The sequence below is a fragment of the Martes martes genome (genome assembly GCF_963455335.1).
Source record: "Martes martes genome assembly, chromosome: 4".
Lineage (NCBI taxonomy): Eukaryota > Metazoa > Chordata > Mammalia > Carnivora > Mustelidae > Martes > Martes martes.
The window spans coordinates 176,848,731-176,861,367 of NC_137891.1; positions in this window are offsets into that span (position 1 = coordinate 176,848,731).

Below are 12,637 nucleotides of genomic sequence, written 5' to 3' on the forward strand. Positions count from 1 at the left end.
CGTCCCAGGGAACCAGCGGGGGAGGCTGCAGACCAGTTATTCCCACCTGGAGGAAGCAGGGCCAAGGGTGGGCGGAGGCTTGGGGAGCTGCCCTGCACTGGTCTGGGGAGCACAGCCCCACCCACCCATCTCCCCGGGGAGGGGGGGGCCCTTCCCATAATGCCTTGCTGCCCCTTGGCTGTAAAGTGCCAGTGATGCTGCTCTGTCAGCCGCCAGTGTGTCTGGTGGGGTTGCCTTCCTGGGGAGTGGGTCGTGTGCTCCCTCCCCATTCCCTAAGCGGCTAGGGGATCACTGGCAGTTAAGAGAGCAGATAGGGGTGTGTCTACACCATAAGCCACCCCTCTTTCCACTTCTCTATAAACCCGCTATGCCCTGGGTCATGCTTTCTCTCCAGAATGCCATGATTTTTCTGCCTCCGCATTTTGCATAGGCTGTTCTCTCAGTCTGCCACCCCCTTTCTGTCCGGCCTAATCCTGCTCACCCTCCAGGTTTCAGCCGAGATGCCAACTCCTCCAGGAGGTCTTCCCTGAGACCCCTTCCCTTGAATTAGCTCCCTCACTCAGGCTCCTGCAGTACCATGCTTCCCTCTGTTCAGTCACTTGTCTTCCTGTGTGTTCCTGCTGGTCTGTCCTCCTCCATCAGACTGTGTTCCCTCTTGGGTGGCACTGGGGCTCTCCTGTGGGTCTCTATTTCCCCGGGGCATCACACAAATGCCTGGTGTGTAGCAGCTCCTGGGGAATGTCGTTGAATTAATGTTACAATAATAACAATCTCTTGCATATGCAAAGCTCTTTTCCAGTTTCAAAAGCCTTTTTATGGCGATTATGTCATCTGATCCTCGCAGAGAACTTGTCATTCGAGGTAGGCAGGGTTGGCCTCGGTGTTTCTGGTTTATAAGGCAGAAAGCAGGCTGGAAGAGATGAGGTGCGTTGCCCAGGTGGCTGGCGGGACAGGTGCACTGCCCACACTGTCTGGCAGGCGTGGATCTATGTGTGATATATTTGGCCCAGGGTGGGAGCCTCCTCAGAGTCCTGATTCCAGGCTTTCGGTTTGGGGGGTGGGGCGGGGCAGGGAGTTGGGGGTTAGGGGTGGCTGCTGTCAAGTCCTTGGTGCGGAGCTTTGTGTGGTGATGTTGGGGTGGGTGTGTGAGTCCATTCTCTGGAAGGGGAGCCAGTAGTTTTCGCCACTGTGTTGCTGATGCCCTAGGAACACCCAGCATTCAGGAAAGAGAGATCCAAAATAGGAGGATGACTAAGTAAACTGTAGTCCATCCACATGGAATATTTAGCAACCATTAAAAATGATGTTTCTGCAGTTTGTGTGCTGACATGGGAAAGTGCGGATGTCAGGATGCTGAAGGCAAAAAGGAGAATATAAATTGGACCCACAATAGAATAGGGTTGTGGAACTGTTTGGAGCCAGCTCTGCCCTTAGTGGCTGTGAGCTCAGGCAAGCTAGCCTCTTGGTGCCTCAGTTTCCTCATCTGTAAATCAGGTATTTACTAGTCGTCCTACCTCAGAGGGCCGCTGGGAGGATTAGATGAATTAATACACATATAGCACTTAGAACAATGCCTGTCACATATTAAGATATGGTTATTATGGTAATTATTATGATCATCTTGGCTACTGAAATATGTAGAAGAAAAAATAAGATGGAAGAAAAGATCAATGCTGTTTTCTTTCAGATGAGGCTTATTGGATGATTTTTACTTCTTTCTTTTCCCACTTCCCTGAATTCTCTAAATATTTTACAGCGAGGGTGTATTACTCTTATTATCACTAGAGGATAAGCTATTTCCCCCAAAACCACAATAGTCAGGGGACAGACTCAGGAATCCTTTCCTTTTGGATTCAAGAGGGGGGACCATAGGGAGTTGCCACCATAATTAACACCTGGGATGCCCTGAGAACACACTCGTGTCAATATTTTTCCTCTGCCTCGGTCAGCAGCTCCCGGGTAAGCTTTCCCCAAACAGATCAGGCTGTCCCTTTCGTCTCTCATCTGCTTGGTTAATAATTTTTTATGATGCTTATCGAAACAAGGCGCTGAGCTGTTCAAATACTCACAACCATAAACTGTCACCACCTGATGACAATGAGAATTCCCCAGGCAGGGCTCATTGGAGCTGAAACTAAATCATTCTGACCACCCCTGTCATCATCACACTCTCCCTCCATCCAGGGAGACAAGGGCATTTACAGTGAAGGAAACACCAACTGCTGTGTAAGCTGATACGGGCTCTGTGAGCCGCCTGGCCAAGCCCAGGCTGCCAGCCAGCCAGAACGAGGGAGCCAACCAGCTGGCCAGCTGGTCAGCAGAAGACTGTGCTGAGCACACAGTAGGTGTGCAAATATTAGTCCTTGTCAAATTCATTCGGAGTTTTGTGAGGTCTGGCTGATGTGCACGGCTCAATCTGGGCACTGTCCTGTGTCCTGGTGTAGACCAGGGGTGCTAAAGGATATCTTCATTTTTTTTTTTTAAGATTTTATTTATTTATTTGACAGACAGAGATCACAAGTAGGCAGAAAGGCAGGCAGAGAGAGGGGGAGGCAGTCTCCCTGCTGAGCAGAGAGCCTGATGTGGGACTCGATCCCAGGACCCTGGGATCATGACCTGAGCCGAAAGCAGAGGCTGAGCCACCCAGGCTCCTGGATATCTTCATCTTTAGGGAGCAAAGGCCCATAGATCCTTTCAGGCCCTTCTACTGAGGATGGCATGAGTTCTGGGCTTTTGGGACGGTGGTCTATGTGAGACCTTGATTCAGTTTTCTCCTAATCCCTTTTGGGATATGACTTTAAATGACCATGACTGCCATCACTACAACATCTTACCACCTCTCACCTCCCCATCCTCCTATTTTTTAAATCCATCCATCCATCCATCATCTATCCATCCCTGTAGATATCCCTCCATCCCTCCATCCACCTATCCATTCATGGTCTATTCATCCATCCATCCATCTATCCATCCATCCATCCCTCATTCCATCCCTCCCTCCATCCATCTAGCCATCCATGATCTATCCATCCACCCATCCATCCACCCATCCAACCACCTAAACATCCATTATTCAGCCACCCACTGTGAAGCAGCAGGGTAAGTGATTAGACCTTTGGGGTCAGACTGCCTGGTTTTAAATCTCTTTGTGGTCTGGGAGGCAGGCAGCTAACCGAACACTGAGGTGGCATGTGAGTTCAGGGGTCTGTGGCTGCAGAGAGAAGCGGTCTGACACCCAACTGGAGCCTTGGGGGTGAGAGGCTGCACCCTGGGTAGTGCTATTGCCAACATCATCACCCCTGGGATTCCTTTGACCAGTGATGGGGCCTTGGTCAAAAGGGGATCACTGGCTTGTACACTTTGGCTGGTTCCTGGCATGCATCCTCCTCCCCAGCATACCAGCCCTCCCCTCTCCCCAGCCCCTATTTCTACTCTGCTGATTTTCCTGGCTCCGTTCCCCACTCTTCCCTGACCCCTCCAGCCCTACTCCCTACCATCCGTTTCCAGAGCCCCAATTCTTGCTGGATGGCAACTATTTGGGTTGATAATCCAGCTTGTGTAAATGGGCTGATGGGTGTTAACATGTTCCTGCAACACCCGCTACCACCCCGGCAACATGTGTCACCACCATCGTGCATCTGATAAGTGCACTCAGTGCTGGATTGTCCGCATTATTCAACACCAGTCGTGCACAGATGGCCTGGATGCGGAACACCGGAAGTGAGCCCCAACCACCTTACCCAGCCTCGCCCGTGCGCTTCTCGGGTGCACTGGCTCCGTACTTTCGCTGTCTTCAGAAGATAGCAAGCTGGAATGGGAAGGGTGAGGTTCCAGCCAGACGGGCCTGGGTTCAGATCCCACCAAACCTCTTTGTTAGCTCTTGGGCAAGTAAGTCACTTACCCTCTCTGAGCCTCCGTTTCCTTATCTATGAAAGAGGCATAGGAGTACCAGGGAGTACCTCCCTGGGTGATGGACACTAGGTCATCGCAAAACATCACGTGGTGACGTGGGTGTGAGAGTGAGGCCAGGAGTTCTACAGCTCTGTAGACGCTCCCCCTGCAAAGGCAGAGGTGCTGCTGGCTGGAGATCCAGGGAGCATTCGGTGTGGGCTGGCCATGACTTGGTGTCAGCGTGGCCTGAGACTGGTTGGTCCTCCCCTGGGTCTAATCACACAGGGCCTCGCAGGGAGTCTTACAAGCTGAGGGTGAAGACTTAGCCCACACCAGTGTCCCCCACCGAGTCTCAGCCACCATCGCTGGGTGCCCTCCTTTCAGATTCCTGTCCTCCTCCCCTGCATCCCTGTGTTCCCTGCCTGAAGGGGAGCATTGGTCTCCCATCAAGCTCTCTGATCTCCTGCCTTGGGTTTTGAATCAGCGCTGACCCTCCCCCATTCACACGCTAATTCAGCACGTGTTTATTAAGTCCTACCCACCTGCTGAAGGCTGTGCGTGAAGCAGGGTGCTGTGGGTGACCAGTGCTGAGTGGGGATCACGCATCTGGTGCATGGCTTTAGGCTTTAGGCATTCCTGCCTCTCCCCAAGGGTCTGTTCACCTGGCTCAGTGGGCTCCAAGTCATCGAGATGGGCTGGGACCAGTACTTAACAATAAAAAGGATACACTTACAATTGGCCATAACCACTTTGGTGTTTCTGGGTCCAAATACTGTGTCAGTATGTCACAACTGTCTCAGGCCATTGGACATGGGGGTGTCAGGACACTTCCTGTACTGGGATGTGAGGCTTCAAGGTTATGACCTTGGCGGTGTTGGGTCAGATGATGGGGGATGGTCTTGCCTGGGCTGGAGCGAGGCGCGGGGGCTGCAGAGAGACACGTGGGGTGAGGAAGAGAAGGGAGAGGAGGCTGAGGACAGAATCTGGGCAACAGGCAATGGGAAGACCGGGCATGTGTGGAGAGGTGGGAGCAGAAGCAGCAGGACCGGACCAGGGAAGGATGGCGGTCAATAGCGTCAGAGGAGATCCAAGGCTCGGTGGTTCCCTGACATTGGCAACCTCAGGTATGGCCACTTCTGTGAGCACAAGGCAAGAACCAAGAGTCAAGAGCTAGGGGGCTGTGGCCATTCTTTGGAGGAGATGGGCAGTGAGGGGGGGTGCTATTGGGGTGGGAGACAGCTTTGGGTGGGGTGCAGTTTGAGATGGAAGGGAAGGCTCCCCTCGGTGCTGGGCATATACTAGGTGTGTGGCCAGTGTTTAATGACCTCTCATCATTTTATGTCTCCAGCACCTTCTTATTCCCCAAGTCCTGCCAGCTGACAGTAGCTAGTTCACCCCTCAGTAGCCCCCGAGCACCGCCCTGTGCCAGATTCTGTTCCAGGCACTGTGGATGCAGCCATGGGAAGATGAGCAGGTTCCCAGCCTTCCAGGATCTTCCCAGGTAGGGTGGTGAGAAAGAAAAGGGCATATTATAACTAAACTAAGCTTCAGCACTGACAAGGGCTAAAATGGAGAGAATATCCTTTGGGCTTTCATCAGAGAAGCAGCATCATTACAAAGGGTACAGAAGAAGGTTTTGCTGTAGGGGTCACACCTGGTGCCAGTGCGGGGACTCACGGGCAGGCTGTGGCCCCCTCGTCTGGGCTTAGGCGTGAGTCGCTCTAGGCTGGTCAGGCTGGTGGTGGGAAGGAGAGCTGCCCGTGGACTTGGGGAAGGATGAACTGGGACCTGCCTAGGACTCCCCCCACCTCCAGGCTAGGCTGGGCTGAGCTCCCGGACAAGCCAGCATCCTTCACCATGGAGCTGATCGCATAGCCGGCCCGGGACTCAGAGAGCTTTGGGGGAGATCTGGGGGAGCTGGAGTGGCTGCAGGCCTGGGGGCCACCCCTTGCCAACAGGGGGCAGGAGATGGGTGACCAGGGCGCGCCCTGCCCCTGACCTTCAGAGCAAAGCAAACACATGGCGGTGGCTGCTTCCCAATGTCACTCGAGAGGTCTCTTGTTCCCCAGTGCCTGCCAGAGGAGGGGTTTGGGGAGAAGTCATCTCGGCTTCAGGACGCAGCAGCTATCCTGAAGGTGAAGGGGCTCCCATGGCAGGGGTGACGGGGTTGGGGGTGGATGGGTAAAGCCCCTCTGAGGAAATGGCATTTGTGACAAGACCTGGAGAGGAGAGCTGCCGTGTTCTAGGGTCAGGGACAAAGCTGGGGTGGCCGGGACCTGCAGGGGAGGGCAGAGGCCAAGAGGGGTCTGAGAGGGACAGGAGTCCCCATTGACTGTGGCTGGGGTTTGACTCTGATCTCAGTGGGAAGACGGGCAGTGACGTGGCCCAGCTCCTGCTGGGTGGAGGAGGGACTGGGGTGGGGCGGGAAGGACTGGAAGCTGGGGGTGGGGTGCTGGGATGGGGGGGGCCACCATGGCGAGCTAAAGAGGAGATAATGTCCACCAGAATGGAGGTGCCGCAGCTGTGAGAAGAGAGAGGGGTGCTTGGATTGTGGGTCCCTCTGGGGACAGAGACAGGACAGAGGTGGCCTTGGGATAAAGGACGGGCAGGAGTTAAGGTCCTCAAGAATAATCCTGATTCTGGTCCTTGCTTCTGGGAAAGGCTGTCCTCTCTCTAGTGCCTTCGTTGCTAGTGGCCCCTGCCCTCAATGCATGGGAGAATCCATCCCCTGGGTCCCCTCCTGTCTCCCCCTCACCACACGGGGCCACCAACTCCATACCCCACCCCGCAGCCCCCTGCCTCTGGCCTCCAGTCAGCTGTCAGCACCCTGCATCCTGTGCCTTTAAGACCAGGAGACAAGAGCCCCATGAAATCTGTCTCCTCAAAGTCCTGCCGGTAATGAGAGGCAGAGAGAGAGAGAAGATAATAAAAGCAAGAACCAGCCTGGGGGGAGAAAGAAAAGATTTTTATCCTCCCAACCCGGCAAGTTCCCCTCTGGCTCTGAGAAACCTCAGAGGAGTTCTATCCGAACCTATGAGTAATTCCCAGCAAAAACGCTGTCCTCGGAGCAGAGGGAGAAGACAGAATGATTCTGGCTTTGATTAGAATTTATTTCCAACCTGCAGCCTCCCTGGTGCCAGCCTCCCACATTCCCGCCCCTGCAGAGCTGGGTGGCCAGGGAGCCTGGGGGAGGGGGGAGGGGGGAGGGGGGAAAAGGGACCTGCCCATTTCGGAGAACTTCCAAGTGTCCTGCTGGTGGCAGGGACAGGGAGAAGGGATGTGTCCTGCACTAGCTGTCCCCAGAGAGAGGGGCCAACGGGGCTTCAGGGTTAGCCCAACAGTGAGAAAGATTCCATGGGATTTTCTGAGGCCGAGGGAGGGCTGGGTGACTGGGGCGGCCTGGCGGGCTCGACTACCAGCTAGCGGTGTGGGTAGCTTATGTCGCCTCTCAGGGCCTCAGTTTCCTCATCTGGCTTTGACACGTTTTTAAGGACCTTTGTGGCTATGATCTTAGGACAAAGGCAACATGCCTGTCTGGGAGCCATTTGGGTTCTCGCTGTGTAGGGCTGGGGAGGGTTTCCTAGATGGGTGTCAGATTTTGGAGTAATGTGGGGCAGAGGGGCAGGGTGAAATTTGGGGTGAGCGCTTTCTCCTCTTTTGGGTCCTCTGTGGGGGACTGGGTTAGATCATACCATCACCTCACTCACTCATTCATTCATTCATTTATTCATTCACTCACTTACTACTTATTCATCACAGGCCCTGTGCCCAGTGCTGAGCTGGGTGCAGCGAACAAGACATGGTTCCTGACCTTCCAAGGGTCCCAAGGTGGTGGGGGAGGGGCAAACACAGGGAGCTGGGGGGCACTGAGGAAATGCCCCTAATCTGGGCTTTGGAGGTCAGAGGCTTCCTGGGAGAAGCTGACATCTAAGCTGGGACCCAGAGGGGAAGCCTGGGGAGGAGCAGCACCAGGAGGAGGAAAAGGAGGAAACGGTCTATGCCGAGGTGCAGGTGGGAGTAAGCAGGCTGTGTGGAGGGTCTGGAACATGCCAGCCTGATGGGAGGAGGCCCAAAGAGGGAGGGGTAAGTCCGGGGTGGGGTCGGAGCTCCCATGGAGGGCTCTGAGCAGCGTCTCTCTGGAAAGGCATCTGGCCAAGGGCATTTCAGGGCCATGGGTGTCTTTCTGAGACTCGGGTCTCATAAGGCCCCACTTCTGGGGCTCCCTTCTCTTGCCCTGGAAGTGGACAGTTATGGTTGAAATATGAGCTAGACTATTTTAGGATCTAGTGCTTGAATGGATAAAAACTTTGGAAAGATGAGACAGACTTTGGCCCCATCACGGAGTCTCCGTGCTGGATCTGGGTGCTCTGGAGGGCGTCAGCGCCTGTTCATGGACTTGCTGGAAGACCACCTGTCCAGCTCTGGAAGGAAGAGTGACTGGGATGGGCAGACCCTCGTCTTGGAGTCGAGAGGCATGAGCACTCATCACAGACCAATCTGGCTTTCCAGTACTGGCTCTGTCATGCGGAAGCTGTGCATCTTTGGGTAAGTCAATTAACATCTCTGAGCTTCAGTTTCCTGAGGTGTAAAATGACACTCAAATATCCACTTCCCAGGGTGGCTGTGAGGGTTAAACAAGGTGGTGATGATGATGAGGAGGATGATATTAAGGGCTAATATTTGTTGAGGCTTAAACCCTTTTAAGGGGGTGAAGCAGTGTACTGCTGAGGTCCCCCTTCAGGACTGAGGCCCTCACAGCTGGTTTCCAGGAATGTTGCCAGCTAAAAGCTCACTGCTGGGCGTCTCCTTGGAATTGTTCTCCACCCCCTGGCCTCAGTGTGGGAGAACTCGGGGCTGGGTAGGGGGTGGGTGGTGATCCCTGTCTCCCTGCCCACCCCTGCCTCCTGTACCCCTCACGGAGCTTTCCCCAGGCCCTCCCTGGCTCCTGTGTCCAAATCTTCATCTTGGAGTCTGACGTAGGACAGCCCTTTGTCCCCTGTCTCATGCAATCCCCCAGCAGCCCTTTGAAGGAGACACCTCGATTAAACCATTTTGACATACAAGAGAAACACATAACGAGATGAAATCTGTGGCCACACAGGTAGGACGGAAGGGGCGGGACTTGGTTTGGGAACCGGGTGACTCTGGACCACTGCCATTGGCTCTAAGACCCCACACCCTCTCCCTCTCCCTGCCTTGCCGGCAGCCCTCCGGTGCGTGCCAGCACCACACGGTGGAAAGCGACACCTTCCCGGGCCACCCACTCCCCAGCTGCTGATGGATCACCATTGTTACTAGTGCGAGGCAGGCTGGGTGTCCCCACCTGTGCAAACCTCACGCCTCATGCCCTGTGGCAGCCGCTGCTAGGCAAGCTGCTGGAAGAGATCTGGAATCTGCTCTTGCCTTCCCCTGAGATCTGAGTCCCTGGAGGACCCAGGCTCTGGCGGGGCCTGCACCTGTGATGAGTCCTGGTCACGAAGAGACCTTGCTTTAGTCCCAGGAAGGGTCCCTGTGCTTCTCCGGGTGTCAGTTCCCCACTCAAAGGTGGGCAACTGGCGTCTAAGGTCCTTCAGAGTTAGTGGGACATTTCACCTCCACGTGGATGCCCCACGTGACTTTTGCTTCTTCCCAGCTCACAACTCTGAGTGTCCAGAGAGAAGGGATCCTCCCATTCGCTGGTGAAGAGCTTTACAGTTTGTCGATGCCCGCACCGATGTGGTCACGTTTGAACCCTGCAGCACTGCTGGGAGGTTGCACGATCGCCTTCCTGGAGCGGATGCTAATTCCGGGGTGGGGGTGGGGGGCAGGGAGTGGCTTGCTCCTTTCGAAAACTCTTGAAACTCCCTCATTTTCAACCTACAAATAAAAAAAAATATATATATATGTTTCTCAATAGCAGAACGGAGAGCTCAGAAATCATTCTGTTGGATCCTTCTGTTGGACAGATGGGGGACCTCATTCACCGCCCCCCGCCCCAAACCCACGCTCTGCACAAGGTCCATTGACAGAGCTGGGACAAGGGCTGAGTCTGGGGCTCATTCAATTACTCTCGGTCAGGTATTTTTCAAATTTTGTGCCACGAATGAGTTCCCTTTTAAGACTGAATCCTAAAGCACTACTGGGGAAACAAGCCCGCGGCCCTTTGATCCCTGTTTCTGATGGCCTGTTCTGGGCGGGTGCGTGCAGAGTTCTCAGGGTGAGGACTGGATCTGTTTCCCCTTGTAACACACAGCGGCAGGCAGGTGGGCTGGGGGGAGAGGGCTTTGGGTATTTATTTTCCTATCACGGTAGCGCAGGCGGACCAGAGAGGAGGTGAGGCTGAGCAGTAGGGACAAAGAAATGTGTGTGTTCTGGCAAATTTGGGGAATTAACTCTGAGCTTGTTCCAAGGAGAAAATGATGTTTTGAATCAGGATTTATTATACATCTGAGCTCACTGCCTTTTAAAGAACACCTTGTTTACTTAACTGTTCTGTTTAGAGATTTATTTGTGTCTGGCTCAGTTTCAAAAAGAATCTGAAGTGGCTAATTATTTAATTAGACTGTGAGCTCCTTGAGGGCAGGAGCTACCATTGTTAATTCTCCTCTTCTTCTGACAGGCTGACTCCTGGTTGCCCCTACCTCCTGCACACCCCTGGCTGGATTTTCTGCCTCTCTGTTGCAATAATCTGTTTCTGTCTCTTTGTTTTCAATGAAACTGTGAGTTTAGTGAGGACAAGGACTACATATTTCACATTTCAGTATCTCATGCAACCATTTTTCCACCTAACAAATTAAACATCCATCCAACCTACCATCCACCCTTCCATCCATCCATCCATCCATCATCTGCCTATCCATCCAAGACCTATCCATTCATCCAACCACCAAACATTCATCTGTCCATCCAACCAACCATCCATCCATCCATCCATCCATCATCCGCCTATCCATTCAATGCCTATCCATTCATCCATCCACCCATCCTTCTATCCATCCATCATCCACCTTCCATTCAACACCTATCCATTCATTCATCCACCCATCCATCTCTATAATCATTCGTTTGTGTAATCATCCATCTATCATCCATCTATCCATCATCCATCCATCCAGCCAGCCATCCATCTATCATCAATGCAACCACAATCCATTCTTTCAAAACCAAGGAAGCTGCACAAATAAAACCAAACTGGACAAACTACAAGCAGTTATCCTTCCCCCAGTGCTCATTGACTGTGCCAAGTGCAGCACATACATTAACTAATTGAGTAAAAGAAACTAAAACCTCCGAAGACTCCATGAGGTAGAATTACTATGACCAGATTTCAGATGAGGACAGTAAGATGGACAGAGCTTTAGCAACTTTCCCAAGGTCACGTGGTTGGTAAAACATCAGTGAGATTTAAGGCCGAGTGTCTGACTCCAGATCCTATATCTTTTGCTTTACTGTGATGGGAAATATCTTTGAGGAATGATTTAAGCTGACCTGTACACCTTCCCACCAACAACCTAACATTTCTCACCCCCAGTTGTCATCTTCTCCAGCTCTGACCATCTGCCTGCCCTATCTCCCCATTGTAACTCCTGGGGACAGGGAGAGAGTGAGAAAAGGCCTGAGTGGGCATTCCATTTGGGCCAGGTCTGGGGTGAAGAAGAAGAGAACATTGCACCGGCAGCCCAAAGCCTTCTTCTTACATTCCCTCTGCTGGCGGGGGGTGGGGGTGGGGGGTTGGAGCTGCATGAGGTGTGCAGCTCTGGTGTGAGTGGGTGGTGATGAGTCAATGTGTCCAGGAGGGCCAGGAGGGCCAATCAATGCTAAGAGCACTAGGCCTCACAAGCCCTTGGGGGTTTGGGGACAGGAAGTTTGGCAGTTCCAAGTTTATAGGAAGCCAAATGGGGTCCCCAGAGAGGACTCCTCCTGAGCCCGATGCCCTCCCGACAAGTTACAAGGCTTTAAAGATAGGAGTCCTGAGCTCTTTGCAATTGGATAGAAACCAAGACACCAGGAGAAAGAGGGTGTCCCCAAGTTGCCTGAGGCCAGGTTCCAATTGTTCCTGAAGTCAGCTCCCTCTCCGGCTTCCCTTCCCTTTGTTTTCAGGGCAGGGCCCAGTGGGTGGCTAATACATTTGCCCTTTTCTCTTAGGGTGTTTCTGTCACTTGCAATCAAAGAATCCCGGTGATTCCATTGCGCAAACCAGCAACTCAAGTGTCTTCCTTGATTCAGCAACCCCCTTACCTTCTCATCCAATCAAACCCAAATATCTTTTTTCTTTTTTTCAAAGATTTTATTTATTTATTTGTCAGAGAGAGAGAGAGAGAGAGTGCACAAGTAGGGGGGAGTGGCAGACAGAGGTAGAAGCAGGCTCCCCACTGAGCAAGGAGACTGATGTGGGGCTCCATCCCAGGATCCTGGGATCATGACCTGAGGGGAAGGCAGATGCTTAACCCACTCAGCCACCCAGGTGTCCCCAAACCAAATTTCTTAAACTCCACATTCTGATGAACTCTCAGCTCTGCTCACTCCCCTCCAGCCTCACAGCCTTCTGGATTATGGGTGAGTCTCTCACTGGGTCTAGGCTTGGCCCCTTCAACCTCTTGCTTTAGCCAGAGTGCTCATACCTGGTTATTCCATGGCTATAAAGCCTTCATTGGTTTTCCCATTACTCCCAAGACAAAGTCCTAGCTTTTCCAAATAAAACCCCCAAACTTTTCATTTTGAAATAACTTTTGATTTATGAAAGAGTTGGAAAAATATTGTAGAGAAC